Here is a 15905-nt window from a genome sequence, read left to right on the forward strand (position 1 = left end):
TGATGGGCGAAGGAACTATCCAGAAGAGAGGAGAGCAAATCTAACCCCGAGGTTTATGCTATCACACATAATGCGGGCTCCACTGTGCCTAAACACTTCGCTTACCTACTTTTGAGCTGGAGACAAAAGGATTTTCTTCTTTTTTTTCCCCAAACGGACTGGACTCTTGAAGCTTTTTGGGCCAGCTCCACAAAGGACGCCTTGCTGCCAACCGTATTTTCTCTTTGTGCTCCTTTTACCCCAGGGAGTAAAGGGCAAAACACTGGATTCAGGAGGGCCGGTGGCTGCAGTACACGACGCAACAGGCTGGCTTCACAGGCACGGGCAGAGAAGTTGCACTTCAGTGAGCTTTCACTGCAAATCCTTCCTTCATTCTCAGTGTCGAGAAAACAGGCGGGAGGGGGGTAGACTTTTGTAAATTGTAAAACTAATAGTTTGATTTGCGGGGGATTCTGTGGGCCGAATTTATGGCTCGACTTTTTTTTAATACAAGCAATCGAGATCGAGGTATAAAAAAAAAATCCAACTGCAGTCAGATCAGACGTGCCTGGTTTTCCTGGAAGAAAGAACGTGGCTTATATAAAAATGGCAAAAAGGAGAACAGAACTTTAAAAGTTTCCTCCGTCCCAGTGCAACCTGCTAAGTACAAATTCTGCTTGTCACTCCCAGAACTGCACAGGAAACTCCAGTCCCCCTCTGCCCAGGGTGGGGAAAGCGGCCATCCAACCACTGCATTCCGGCCTCGGAGGAAAGTTACTGATCTCAGTGGCCTGCTCTCCCACCACGAAGTATTTCTTCTTTAAAAATTTGCCTTGTGCAAAATCAGGGTCGTGCGCTCCCCAGACCTCAGGGGCGGATCTCCCATTCATGCAGGAGAATATCCTGCAAAACGAGATCAAGCCCCAGCAAAGCAGCTTCTCTCTTCCCTTTTCCTTCTTCCGACTGACTCTGTCTCTCCCCCCAGCTTGGCTCCCCGCTGGGACTGTGTGAGTCTGTTATGAGAAGAATGCGGGAAGCACACCTCCTCCCCCTCCCCCTGGCAGGAGCCCTCCTAAGCCACGCCGCAGCCCTGCTGCTGGAGCCGCAGCATCAAGCCACCCCAAAGGAAACCCCTCCGAAAGTTTAGCTGAACAGAGTCCAGGCTGGAAAGAGCATTTTCAGCGTGGTGTAGAACGGCAGGCGGAGGCAGGAGAGAAGGAAGCCTTCCCAGCCACTCTTTTTAGGTCTATTGGACAGCTCCAGCTTCGGTGCCGTTTTCTGTTGGCTGACTGGCTTGTCAGTCATGCCACACAGGTTTAAAAAAACAACAACAAAAAACCCAGAAACCCAAGACAAGCTTCTATTGTATTCTTGCTGGGGCAGCAGGGAGCCTTAACTCTGAACCTCTAGCCTCAGGAGAGGCGTAACCAGGACTTAGTGCCCCTGCAGGAAATACGGTAAGGAAAATGACATCTAGGGAAGAACTACAGCCCCCAGAAGAAGCTAAAAGCCTGTTTTAATCTTGAGGAGGAAGGGGAAAAAATAGAGCGAACCGTCTCTCCTGAATTCCTTAAAATACCTTTCCACAAGTTGGAAGCAGAAGCACCAGAGATCGGATAGCTTGTTTCACCTTGGTCACCTGAATCACCGTGCGCAATTCTCCTGAAGAAAATCAAGTTAAATGTGTGCACAAACTTTATAGTGTAATAGCTGGCCCTTTATCTGTAGTGGCTAATTGGTTCATATTGGTAAAGGGCTTTGAAGGTGAAAAGCACTGTGAGCTATCATTGTGCACCGCTCATGCACACTCTGGTGCTACGATTTCTATAGAAATATGAGTCTATAGACACAATCCTACTTAGATACTAAGATATCTATTTTAAGCTGTAAAATAGTTTGACAACTTGATACTTGTAAAAGCACTTTGAGACCACTGGATGAAAAACACAATGATTATAAAGCATTTTTCATCCAATGATCTCAAAATGCTTTTACAAATATCAAGCTGTAAACAGCTTGAAGCATATATCTGAATATATAAATGATTTATATATAAATATGACTATATTCATAACATTTTATTATATATACTTGTTTACATATACAAAAGACATTGTATGTAAAATTATATAATAATAAATAAAAATAGTAATTGCACTTTTCATCCAATGATCTCAAAGTGCTTTTATAAATATTACTTTAAGCTTCATAACATCCATGCAAAGTAGGTAAGTAATTGTGATGTTATAAAAACGAGGGATGTTCTTCCGTATATTCATTTGTGCAGTTCTTACTCACTGATATTTAATAAATAATGAAATAATAATAAGTGTGTGTGTATATATATATATATATATATATATATATATATATATATATATATATAATGATCTTGGTTCATTAGGCCTAATCTAGCCTTACTTCAGTGCAGAAGGAAAATCAGCATGAATTCAGTGGGACAAGTCCCTGGGATGAAGTCAGTCATATGCGTAAGTGTTTGCAGGATAAGGCCCCACATTTTTAAAACACCAGCCAATTCAGCATGACTAAATGGGATAACTCCAATTTACACCACATGCAGAAAATAACTGAAAGCGTGGAAAAAATAGATGACTAAATACATGAAAATCAGGTAAGTGCATTTAAGCAGGACATTTTAAAGGAGTCGTCCCCTGTACTAAATGTTTTACTCAAAAATAAAACTATTAAACATTCTTCCAGAGCCCAAACCTGCAAGTTCTGCGCATCTAAAACCCCCACTGCCCTCCCAGAATTGCACCTGAATGATAGATTTGAGATGAGGGTATGCTCCATGCCTTCTCTAGACTTGAATATTTATCTCAAATACAACCACAATATTGTCAACTCTCACGATTTTACAAAGTCTCATGATTTGTTTTTTCTTAAAATCTCAGCTCCTAGAATCATGTGATTAACTTAAAAAAAAAACAAAAAGGAAAGGTGAAATTCGAAGGAAGCTTAGCTCTGCTGGTTGCAGAGTTAAACTTAAAAACACAACCCTTGCCATGCCTTTCAAAAACAGAAGACAAAGAAAAAGAACCCAAAATGTAATATTTCCAAATCTCATGATTTTTAATCCAATCTCATCATTTTGCGGGCCCTGCCTCATGGTTTTTCAACACTCGGAATTGGCAATGCCACAACCATTGGTGTAGTTGTAATTGTGCAAACCTCTAGCACAGTCGGGCAAAACTGCTTTCTGCACCAGTGCTGGAGCTTGAAACGGGTAAGCTCCACTGGTGCAAATAGCAGCTTCATCTGTCTATGCTAGGGGTACACTGCACCCCTTCCCTGTAATCAGGGCAAATCCCCAATCCAAACAGAGTCTGAGATAACAATTTGGCCCCTCCTCTTAAAGGGACCTTTTGGGTAGCAGAATATTTATATACAAACTATTTCCTTGCCTTTCCCACAATTCACCTCCTCCTTTGTTTACATACAATAAACTCTAATCCTTTGTTTGCCACATCGCCTCTCTGTGAGGTCATTTCATTGTCTGCAAAAGCAGGATGGAGATTACTGGGGTGACAGTGTTTATTTGTTTTGTGACTATCTCTTTCAGTAACTTGCAACTTCAAGAAAGAATCAGATGAAAAAGAAAAGTGGGAAGAGGTCTATCCCCCATGGCAATTCATCTCCCTGATTTTTCAGGTTTATATTTGCACCACTGAGTAGCTTCATTTAATTTGCAGGATCAGGCCCTAAAGTAACACCAATTTCCAGAACTATTCAGCAAGCAGCAATTTCTATTGGCCACTGGTAAAACCATGCTGCTTGCATTATAAAATTTGTCCAGTAAAAGATATTACCGCATTAGGGTTGCCAGGCGTCCGGCTTTCGACCGGGACCCTAGCAGCTCCGGTCAGCACCGTTGACCAGGCCGTTAAAGCTCCAGGGTAGGCAGGGAGCCTGCCTTAGCACCGCTGCACCACCAACCGGGAGCCACCTTAGGTAAGTGCCACCCGGCCTGAACCTGAACCCCAAACACCCTGCCCCAGGTCGGAATCCCCTCCCGTACCCTAACTCCCTCCCAGACCTGCACTCCCTCCCACACCCCAACCCCCTGTCCCAGCCCTGAGCCCCCTCTCACACCCAGAACCCCTCATTTCAGGCCCCACCCCAGAGTCCACACCCCCAGCTGGAGCCCTCACCCCCTCCTGCACCCCAACCCCCTGCCCAGCCCAGTGAAAGTGAGTGATGGTGCGGGAGAGTGAGCCACGGATGGAGGGGGGCTGGAGCAAGTGAGGGGTGGTGCCTCAGAGAAGGTGCAGGGCCTTGGGCAAGGGGAGGGGCAGGCGTGTTCCATTTTGTTCAATTAGAAAGTGGGCAGCCCTATACCTCATCCACCTTGTCTTGGCCTATTCAGGTCAGTTCAGTGGGACTATTATTGTGAGGAAGGACGGCCTGATGTGGCCCTTCACCTTTTAATTGCTTTACCCACAAGACTGTTATTTACATATGTTCACAAATCTACTATAAAAATAATCTGGAGACAATTTCAGGAAAATAAAGAAACCCTCCCCCAGAAATTCCAAACGCCTGCACGTCTAAACACACAATCTTTTTTCTGTAACTGATGCTCATTTGCTGGAAAATTTTAGCAAAAACAAATGTACAAACACATGTAAACAATTCATTAACATTCCCACAACATTACAGCCAGAACAGGTAAACACAGGACAATATATGCCAGAAGTTATGGTGAGGAGTGTGATGAAATATATAGCTATAGCTGGATTAAAGACTTATAAATACCCCTGAAATATATGATCCCACCACATAACTGCCTCCCTTCCGCATCCCAAAAGAAAACTTGTGGCGTGGCAAATGGAGGTTCATCAACAAAGCAAAATATTTTTAATTCACACTGTGAAAAATGGCTTGCCTTGCCCAATGCATATTAACCTCAAGCCATCTTCCTCTGTTTATTCAAAAGAACATTAGTGCAGCGCTTTTTTAAAGCAATCAGAGATAACAGCTTTATCTGAACAGGAAAAGAACAAAGAGAGATGCATGAAATCCAAATTCTCCTCAGAAAATGTTCTTCCTTTGCATCCTCGCTCCCCCACCCCTCCAGCTAGCGCAGTACTCGTGAGCTATGGCACACACTGACTCAAGTGCTGCCAGGCGAAGGAAGCTAGCAGTTTTCCACACAGAGATCACATTATAATGTGGGAATTCAGGAAACAGCACAAGAAAGAAGTTCCTAATAACCACGCCAGCGTTCTCAGGCCAAGTTATGCAATCAGGCAAAGGTTACATTAGGTGTATTCAAGGCAGAGAAGATAAATATCACGGTGGAAACAATTTAGAAGTAGAAAAATAAATCTTGAGCCCATCCTACTCCTAGAATACTACTTGATAACCTGGGATCCCCCAACCTATGATTTTTGAGGGGTGCTGCTCTTTGCATTCTTTAACATTACTCCATTTAAAATTTCTCCCTTCAGTAATCACTGCAGCTTTGTTCTCTTTTCTCCTCAGCAGCTGGAGTTTAGGAAGCTGCTCATATCACCCTTGCTAAATGGGACAGAGACCCAGCTGAGCCTAATGTCCACTAAATACAGCTGCGGGGGTGTAAATGCTGCAACACCAGTGCCACCCCCATCCCTGGCATAGAAAGAGTATTGCTGGTAAGGGCCCCTGGGGCCATTATGTCAGCTGAGACTACCAGGGGAGGCTCCAGGCACCAGGGGGCGGCCTGCCGGTCGCCGTGAGGGCGGCAGTCAGGCTGCCTTCAGCGGCATGCCTGCAGGAAATCCGCCGGTCCCGCGGCTTCGGCGGCAATTCGGCGGCAGGTACACTGAAGGCGCGGGACCAGCGGACCTCTCGCAGGCATGCCGCCAAAAGCCACCTGACTGCCATGCTTAGGGTGGCAAAATAGATAGAGCCGCCTCTGGAGACTACACAGATCATAGCAGCCCTGGGGCCATTCACCCTTTTGCCCCAGCCCCCCATCTATACTGAAGGCTCCAGGGGCAGTGGTTATACTGGCTCCCCAATGCCTGTGAGTTCCCCACTGTGTGAGTGGCACAAAGTTGCCAGAGAAAAGAAGAGAATATGGCCCCACACACTCATTTCACTCAGATTTATGGAATTTCAAGAAAAAGGCTAAAGCTGCAGACTGAGTTAAATAATGGCTTAATATGAAAAGACCACGCAATCAATAGAAAAATACAGGATGGAACCAGAGAAAAAGATGTGGCTAGGAAGTTTACTAAAGGTAGAGGAGCCAGAGAACAGATAGTTATGAGAGAGGATATTTCCTTGTCTTGCTCTCCCCACAGAAATAAGAATTAACATGAAGGGCTTTATTCTGGGTGAGTGCAGTGGTTAAAAAGGAATTATAATAATATTCTGTTTTTATTTTTGTCCGCAGATCCCAAAATCCTACAAAGTTGGCTAAGAATCATTATTGCTGCTTTATAGAGAAGGGACTTGAGGTGCAGAGGGGATAAGTGATTTGCCCAGCGTCAGTGAGTCAAAGGATGAGCCAGGAATAGAACCCAAGAGACTCATGATGCCTTTCCAATCGTGTATCCAGTGGATAACACTACCTACAAGAAAAGCCTCCTTAAAGCTTCCCCTCAGGTGAGAATGGGGTAAACTGCACCTTGTGAAAAGAGAAATGTCAATCCACTTGTCCCAGCAGAAGTGAGGATGAGGCATAAATTCAATGTGAAACAGATCGTCGTACACCATGAGATGGTAATGATGGGTATTTGCATACCAATGATATTAAAAATTACTACTGTAAAACCTAGCATGTTTGGGGTTATTAGGAAAATTCTGCCTTCCAGAATACAGACATTTGAACAGTTATGGGCCATATCTAATGGAGAGCTCCTCTCTCTCACCAGCAGAAGTTGATCCAATAAAAGATTTTGCCTCACCCACCTCTTCTCTCTCATGGGCGGTACAGTCTTGTTTCACCCTCTCAGTGCTCACGGTGTCTTTCTGCAGCAGTTTATTAATCTGCTAATTCTACACAATAAAATTTTAATGACCGTGTAATTTAGCAAACTGCTGTGGGGAAAGTAATTACTGTAGAAAACGTGTACATAGGCCTGGTCTACATTACAAAGTTAGGTTGACATAAGCCACCTTGCATCTACCTAGCTGTGCGTGTGTCTACACTTAAATTGGTCTCTTATCCATGTACGTACCCCATTACAGCAACGCAGTAACACCTTCCTGAGCACCACTGAGCCATGGTCTATGTACTGAGGTTGACGCAGCGCAAATGTAGCCACTGCATTACTTATGCCAAACCTAACAGTCCTCCAGCAGCTGTCCCACAATGCCACACACTGCCCGCTCTGATCACAATTGTGAACTCTGCTGCCCAGGGGTCACAGAGACTAGAAGGCCCCCCTCCCCTTTAAAGCCATGGGAATTTTTCAAATGCCTTTTCCTGACTGTCCAGCTTGGCAAGCATACCTAGCTGCTCTCTACTGTTGTGTGCAACTGTCCAGCTGACCATGCCAGCTACACGCTCCAGATGTGCTCCAGTTTGGAGTAGAAGGAGATATTCGATCTCCTGGGCCTATGAGGAGACGAGAGCATGCAAGCACATATGGACTGGCTGTAGAAACATTGACATCTACAAGCAGATTGCCAGGGGGATGCAGGAGAAGGGGTATGATGGAGATCAGCAGCAGAAAGCCAAGGAGGCCAATAGTTCATCTGGTGCCGAGCCACAGACCTGCCAGTTTTACGAAGAGCTGCATCCCATACTGGGTAGAGACACTGCAGGCCACCATGGATTCTTTCAAGGAGCCCGAGACACAAGCCCCTAGTCAGTACCGGATTTACCATGGCGCCAGGCCCACGATCCAAAGGGGCCTCGGCCCAGCCCACTCTTCTCTGCTCCCACCCACCGCTCTCTGCTGCGGGGGCAGCGGGCAGAAGCTTGGCCCTGCTGGCTCCTGCTGCAGGGCAGGATCCGCTGGCAGCCAAGCTCCCCACTCCCCCGCCTCTTCCTCGGAGTGTGCTGTGTCCCGTCCCCCCACCCGCGCTTCCCCCGGTCACCGAACAGCAGTTTGCTGGCGAGAGGGAGGGGGAGGAGCGGAGCCACAGTGTGCTCGCCGCTCAGGGGGAGGAGGCAGGGCCTTGGAGAAGGGGGTGGAATCAGGGCACACCTCCTCTAGCCCCCTGCCATGAGCCGCTCAGGGCAGGGGGCTGAGAGCACCCCCATGACCCCAGCCCACACCCCCAGCCCTCTGCCCTGACTCCTGCACCCCCCCACAACCCCAGCCCTGACTTCTGCACTCCCCACACATCCCCACCCCCACCAGACCCCATGCCCTGACTCCTGCCCCCCCACCCTGAGCACCAAATGGGAGCGCCTGCAAACCCCCCCCCCATTCCCACCTGCACCCCTCGCACCAAATGGGAGCTGCCCCAGATAAACACTCCACACCCCAACCCTGAGCCTCCTCCCTTATCCTAGCTCCTGGCCAGACCCTGCACCCCAACCCCCAGCCTGCTCCTGCAACCTAACTCCCTCCCAGACCCTGCACCCCCAGCCCTGTGCTCAGTGCGCCTCCACCCTCAGCTCAGCGCAGAGACAAAGAGAATGGGCTAGAACCAGGGAGAAGGTAGGTACCCGCTCTATGTGGGCAGGAGTGGGGGGCATCCTGTTTACCCCCCAGCCCCTCCCTTGCTCCAGGGACCAACCCTAGCTCCCCCACACAGCCCCTGCCTTGCTCCAGTCAGCAGGGAATAATCCTCCCCCCCATGCCCCGCTGTGCTCTTGCCCCTGGCTCCTGCCTTGCTCCGGCTGGGGACCAATCCTTCCCCCCCCATCCCCACATGCCCTGCTGTCAGGGTGGATAAAAATCAATGACTTTTTAAAAAAAAATCAAAACGAGATTTTTTTTAAATTTAAATCGAATTTTTGAGGAAAAAACGTATCTAAAGGTAGTCTAATTAAGATACATTAGGGATTATAAATTCTAATTCTATAGTTTGAGACAATATATTCATGTAAAGTTTAAGAAAAGTTTTGTAAATGAGTTCTAATAGTTCATGGATTAGGGACCCAATCTTATGGGGTTCCACAGGCTTCTGTATAGACTATTTAGGTTAATCTTTCTATCCACCCAATGGGACTCAGTGCTCAAAGATACCATCAGAGATGCTTAGTTTTGCAGTTCTCAAACTGTGGATTTGTGTCTCCAGAGGTAACGTACTTGTTAACAGCAAAAATGTTTTAAAATAAAATAAATAAATAAAAATATATATAGGTGAGAAATAACAGACCTCAACTCTATTGTCCCTCTGCAAATTTGTGTACACGGAGTCAATCCCTTACCTCTCTTTAAAAGTGAAAAGTTTCAAAAAGTTCAGTGAATAGAAGATTGTTGGGGGTGGAATAGATCTGGACAAGGAGAAGAAGTTTGGAGAGAAATGTGAGAAGCAAGGGACATATGCTTTTTTGTTAAAATATTATATGTTTGCTGTTGAAGAAAAAAATCCAGGTTGTTGTTTTTAGTTAAATAAAACAATTTAAATGAATGTCTGGTGATGTTCTCCTAATACAGTCTGGCAAGAAAATCCTGTAAATATTAATGATTAACCTGTTGAATTGGCGATAGTTCCCCTCCCAGTGACTTCAAAAATATCTCCTTCAATTATCTTTAGTAAATGAAATAACCAAACAATCATTCATTTTCTGACACAGCTGTAAAATTCATCTGAAAAGTTTTCAAAATAAATCACTGTTTAAAAATGTATATAGTGTGTACCTTCTAAAAATGAAACCTACATCTATCTCTGAGTTATGAAGAATATGTATTAAGGTTACAACAACCAACAAAAATGCACTTTTATGTAGAAAACCATGATTAAATCGAGTCTTCCTGACTAATGATTTAAATCATGATTTAAATCAAATCCGCCCTGCCCGCTGTGCTCTTGCTCCTGGCCCCTTCATTCCCCAGGGGACTCACAATTATGTTTGGTGCCAGGCCCACAAAAAATTAATCCAGCCCTGCCCCTAGTGTAAATAGTGAGGACGAGGAGGAGGAGGAAAGAAAGAGGATGGGGAACATGTGACCGGGTGGTCCAGCTATGCCATAAACCAGGACCTGTTTGAGATTCCACCGCAGACCAATCAGTCCCGACAGTTGAGCATGGGTAAGCCCGATGCAGGGTTAGGAACCTTGGGTAAGCGTATAAATGTGTTTCCCATTACAGAGAAGTTCTGATGGTGCTCCAACTTAACAGGTCACCGCCCCTAACTTTTCATTCATTTACTCTCACTAGAAGAGGTAGCGGTTTGTTTATGTATACAATGATGACCCTTGAATCCTCCTGAGATGTACTCTGCAATCCTCTGTCAAAGGTTTCTATGGATGGCAGCTCTATTTATTCCTCCGCGGTAGGACATCTTCCCACGCCAGTCAGCAATAACTTCGGCAGACACCATTGCAGCACACAAACTAGCAGCATTTGGGCCCAGGCGGCTTTTGGGACGCCAGCAGCAGCTGTGCTCTCTGTGTCTTTGTTACCCTCAGGAGAGAGATATCAGCTAAAATCACCACTGGCTATGGAAAACGTTGCCAGTATTTAGAGCCAACACTGATGTCGTTGAAGTGTCCCTGATGATTCACCAACACTTGCATAACCATAGAAAAGTAGCCCTTTCTGTTGATGTACTTGGAGGCAAGTTGGTCTGGTGCCAAAATAGGGATGTGTGCTGTCTATTGCGCCACCACAGTTCGGGAACCCCATTGCTGCGAATCCATCCCTTACATCCTGCACATTGCCAAACGTCACAGTGCTGCTCAGCAGGAGACAATTAATGGCCCTGCAAGCTTACATGACAACAGCCCCCACAGTGGATTTTCCAATTCCAAAATGATTTCCCTTCCCACTGACTGGCAGCAACCCAGTGCTGCAAGTTTCCACAGTGAGAGCGCCACTCGCTTCTCCACCTTCAGTGCAGCACTCATTTTGGTGTCCTCCCGCTGGAGTCCTGGGCTGAGCTTGGCACACAGATCCAGGAATGTAGCCTTGTGCACCTGAAAGTTCTGCAGTCACTGCTCATCATCCCAAGCCTGCATTACAGTGCAATCCCACCAGTAAGTGCCTGTTTCTGAGGCCTAGAAGCAGCGTTCCACCATCTCCAGCTGCTCCATGAATGCCACCCACAACCTTGAACTGGTTCTCACTATGTTCCATAACAATCTGCCCTCCAAGAAATCATCATGTTCCCCGCTGATGTGGTTCTTCTTACAGCTCTGCAAATACCACTGAATGCTTACTGTTAGGAGTGTTGCACGTCAGAGCTGTGTCATGCCACACGCTTCTGTCAGAGATGGTTGACTGGGAGGGGGGCTGCGTAGGTTCATGAGATTTTTAAAAAGACAAAAATTATGGGATGGAGAGAGTTGCATGCTGGGATATTGACCCTTTGCTCACAGCCACCCCTCATTTCTGTCCCACCATGGACTGCCAAAACTTCCCCAAAGATAGTGCGCTGAACAATGGTGAGTTTCACACTGGGATACCTACCACACTGTTCACTGACACAATCACTCCTGGTGAGTACATGCAGCCAAGTACACATGCTGCCCACAAGCATTATACTAACTGTGGCGGCTTTATGCCAACGTAACTTGCGTCGACCAAAATGTGTAGTGTAGACATGGCCATAGATGGCCTCAGACCCTGTCTATCCCAGGCTTTACACTGAATTGAGGAACATGGTTCCAGCTAATACTAGCACTGGCAGTTTAAACACAGTTCCTTAACCCAGTTCCCAGCCCAGTCCCAGAGAAGTTGGGACTTCAGTGTGAGCAATGGAACAAAAGCAGCAGCCTCACCCACTGAAAATGGAAAATAAAACGAGCGACAATGTTTCTACCATTAATCCCTTTCGGTTACAGCCTGTAAGGGAAGTGCTATAATAAGCAAGCACAGGCCCCCTTTTACAGAGCAATTCGGAAGAAATAGTTAAAATACTGCTAAGCAATCACCAACTACAGAAAATTAAATTAAATGTATTGGCTTCACTCTGGCTGCCTATATCCAAGCCCAACTCCCATGGACTTACATGGGAGTTTTGCCTGAGTAAGGGCTTCAAGATCAGATTCTTAAGGAGGGATTTGATTGACTCATCTCTAAACCAAGTATATTAATAAGGACCTATCTCACAGAGGACCTGTGAGCACGCTGAGATCTTTGGGTATAAAAAGCTATTACTGAAGTGTTTTAGGATTTAAAAGTTTACTGCTTGTCTCCACATAGGATCTGATCTAAAGCCCACTGGAGTCAATGGAAAGACTTCCACTGATTCCAGTGGGCTTTGGATCAGATCCACAGTGGACTGTGTGTTATAAAGCTCTGTATAAAAAGGCACTGCAGTGCCGGAGCAGCTTTCCATGCACTTCAACACAATGATCATTTGATCAAATTAGTTCGTATTCATCAATGAATATTTAAACATGGGACTGTCGATCACAAACACCATTACCAGTGATATCAGTAATTATTTGTATTAATATTACTCTATTGATCTCCCCTCCCCCCCAATGTCGACACATTATTATGGAAAGGTGCCACAATAAAAACTGATAGAGGACATGGAATTCCAGTATAATCAATACTTCACCACAAGGAAAATTATACATAGGCTTCTTTATTCTTCCCAACCAGAATTAATGCCTCTGTTCTAGACTACAGTTTACTTGTCTTAAAGGTCACTTACAAAGAAAAATATTAGACTCGTGCATCTCTTTTTTTCCTCTTTGTGTTGTATAAAGAAAGCCATATCATATATAAACAAATTTTTTTGCATTTGAAATTAGAACTAACAATATGATGACACCACAAAAGAATGAACGTTTAGCAAGTGAGAGGGAAAAGGCTGTTTAGTCAGACAGTGTATTGTTTGTGTTGTTAACAGCTATTTAACGGCAGTGATTACTGAACATTTTGAAGAAAGGAAGTCTTTGCTAATATTTCAATACCAAGTTCTAAGAACTCATAATAGAACATGTTCTGAGACATTCAGCAGACTTCATATTCTTGATATTTCTAAGGCTAAAAAAAAAGCAAATTTTCTTCTCTGAAAAAAGAAAAATCTCTCAGGCCCTCTTTATACATCATAAAGAAGCAAAGCAACAACAAAACACACACAAAAAAAGAAAAAGAAAAAGAACACAAGCTCATTTGTATTTAAGTCCTTTGCAGCTCACTTTTAATATTAGGGTCACAGAATTGAGAGCTGAAAGAGACCTATTCAGATCTTTTTATCCATCCCACTGCAAGAATAAGAGTATAGTCTCAATCCTACAATGAGCTCCACACACACAGACACCTCCTGCTCCCTTCATACCTGAGTAGAACTAATTACAGGGTCAGCCTATATCCTCCCAATAAAAGCTGCATTAAATATTAAACTGATTCTAAATATTAATTCTGACCCCCAAAAAATTAAAAAGAAGCAGTGAAATGAGAATACATTATCTAAAAAGGAGGATAATCTCTGCTGAGGACAAAACACATGAAACTCTATTCAAAGGGTTAGAGAGAGAGAGAGCAAAAAAAGACAACCAACATCAAGGTTTTTTTTAAGCAAATGGATAATTTTTAGAAGAAATACATTTCTCCTTTGATGGAACTAAGTACAGCAAGGCAGTGAGTATCAGATAATTGATTCAAACTTTATTTTCCTAAAATAAAAAAAGTACAGATTTGATCACGGAAGGTCTGATCAGATTTTTCCAATCAATTTGAGAGGCTGGTTCTGAGTTTTGACAGAGCTCCAGCACCCTCTGCTGGTGATACCAAGTTTAATAGCCCATTTAGAGGGAAAATGAACAAAGAAAATCAATTTCTGTTTTAAAAACACAAAAAATGCATTTTTTGTTTTAAATGGGCTACAAATTGGACCCATTTCAACTTAAACAACAGCAACACTAAACAGCTTGCTAAACTTTGGCAGACGGAACAGTCACTTTTAAGAGACCAGATCATGCTAGCAGATCATTATGTTTGGTATCTTTGCCTGCTCAGAAACCATTGTTTATAATTTAGTCAATACTGGAATAAATTTAACTGTTGCAGGTAGTAAACATCCATTTTTATTGCTGTTCACAGTAGAAAGCACCTGTTATGCACTACTGAATAGTCCAGACGCAGTCTGGCAGAACAGGGCTTCCATAATGCTGAATCTTCCAGCTATCCCTACAGTGATGGCATTTCATCAATTTCATTGCTGCTGTGACAAGTAACAGCAGCACATTAAAGGTGCATCTACACCACACTGTTTTTCCTTAACACTTCCCACTGTAGCACTGGCATGGGTGCAGCGGTGCCAGTGGTATCAACAGCAGAACGGCTAGTGTAGGCTTGCCGCTGGCTTTTTAACTAAAGTGCAGTCCAGACCTGCTCTTAGCCCTATCTACACTAGAACTTCCAACATGAAGCTGCAACAGCGGTGTATCACAAGTCCTAATTTTCCTGGTGTACACATAAGCCTTGTCTACACACAAAAGTTATATAGTTAAAATATAGTATAGTTAAAGTGGTACAGCCCCCCTAGTGCAGACTCAATTATACTGGTATTTATACAGGTAGTATTGCATCCACACTAGGGGTTGCGTCGGTATAACTGTATCGGTGAAAAATAAAAATCACACCCCACCCCAACATAGTTATACCAGAACAAAAACTGTATGTGGAGCAGACCTCAGTCACAAGGGTTAAGACTGGCAAACTGAATCTGTGTGCAGCTCATGAGTGTGGGGGAAACAAAAGAGACAATGTGAGTTCAGGACAGAGTATTCATTAGCCTTAGGATTGAGTTTCCTGGCTTTTGCCAGTTTGTTTCCCATTGAACACTTTTCAAAAGTAGCTTTTTGTTCTTCTGATTTCCTTCTTAATATATAGTAATGGAAAGCCATGATATTCAAATTATTTCTTGGAGACTCGTCTCTTCAATAAATACACATTAAGCTGCTTAAAATTGTTTTGTTTTTGAAAACAGGAACGGGAATCTTTTGATCGATTGTAATGGGCTTCAGCTCAAACCCTTATATAATATACTTGACCCAAAGATCTCAAAAGCCCTCACAAATGTCGGCCCAAGGTATTAAACACATACATCAAGAAATTAATTATTTTTAAATATGTGGGGCTTTGGCATGTGTCTCCATCAATTCAACGGTACGAGCCGAACTACAGACCTGCTGCGGGAGTTTTTACCACTGTGTCATCTAACCCTTGTCTCTGTCTCAAGAGCTCTTTCTTATTGGCAACATTTAATGAGGCGGCACAGGCTGCAATTTATTCACCAGGCTGAGGACACCCAGCTTCACAGCTGACCCAGCCACAGCAGTGGAACAAATTACCCAGTACTTCTGGGTGGAATTTTCAGGAGTTCAGCACCCAACACACTGAGGTCTTTTGAAAATTGGCCGTAGCATCACAATGGGAGCTGCTGGATGCCAAGCACTTTTGAAGATATGTCCCTTAATTAGGTGCCTAAATAGGAGTGGAGCTCTTTTGAAAAATCTAACCCTCATTGTGGATGCTTGAGCACTCCAAAATCTGGCTTGGGCTCTTTTATATATCACCCTATATAACCATGGGACTAGGTGAGGGCTAACGGTTTGCTACTTAATCCAGATAAAACTGAGACAAGGGCAGTGGTTTGGAGAAAGCAGCCAGAACAGTCGGCAGATGTTGGGGAGGGATTGGACTGAGGGCTGCAGGGGGTTGGGTCTATTTTACCATTCTCATCTTAGCTGGTAGATATTTACGGTATGTGCATGGCAAGGTGTGGTAAGTAGTCCTTTATAGTGTATTTTGTATTGTGTATTTTAATTTATGGGATGGCCATAAAGACAGTAGGACGGACACCTACAGAGAGTTTTATAAACCTAAAACAAATA

The 15905-nt window shown here is 44.4% G+C and overlaps 1 protein-coding gene across 3 annotated transcripts in view; it reads right to left on the reverse strand.

The window, feature by feature from the left end:
• The window catches only part of AMOT (angiomotin), an 88337-nt gene that overhangs the window by 64790 nt on the left and 7642 nt on the right, over positions 1-15905 (reverse strand). The window contains exon 1 of one of the 3 annotated variants that reach the window (XM_045030560.1): positions 110-1054. The exons of 1 other annotated variant lie outside the window; for it this stretch is intronic. The gene's annotated coding sequence lies outside the window, so the exon portion shown is untranslated. Of the gene's footprint in view, positions 1-105; positions 1055-15905 lie in introns of those variants that run through there. One more of the 3 variants, XM_045030559.1, reaches the window with a different exon arrangement.

Source organism: Mauremys mutica, chromosome 9, assembly GCF_020497125.1.
Source record: "Mauremys mutica isolate MM-2020 ecotype Southern chromosome 9, ASM2049712v1, whole genome shotgun sequence".
Lineage (NCBI taxonomy): Eukaryota > Metazoa > Chordata > Testudines > Geoemydidae > Mauremys > Mauremys mutica.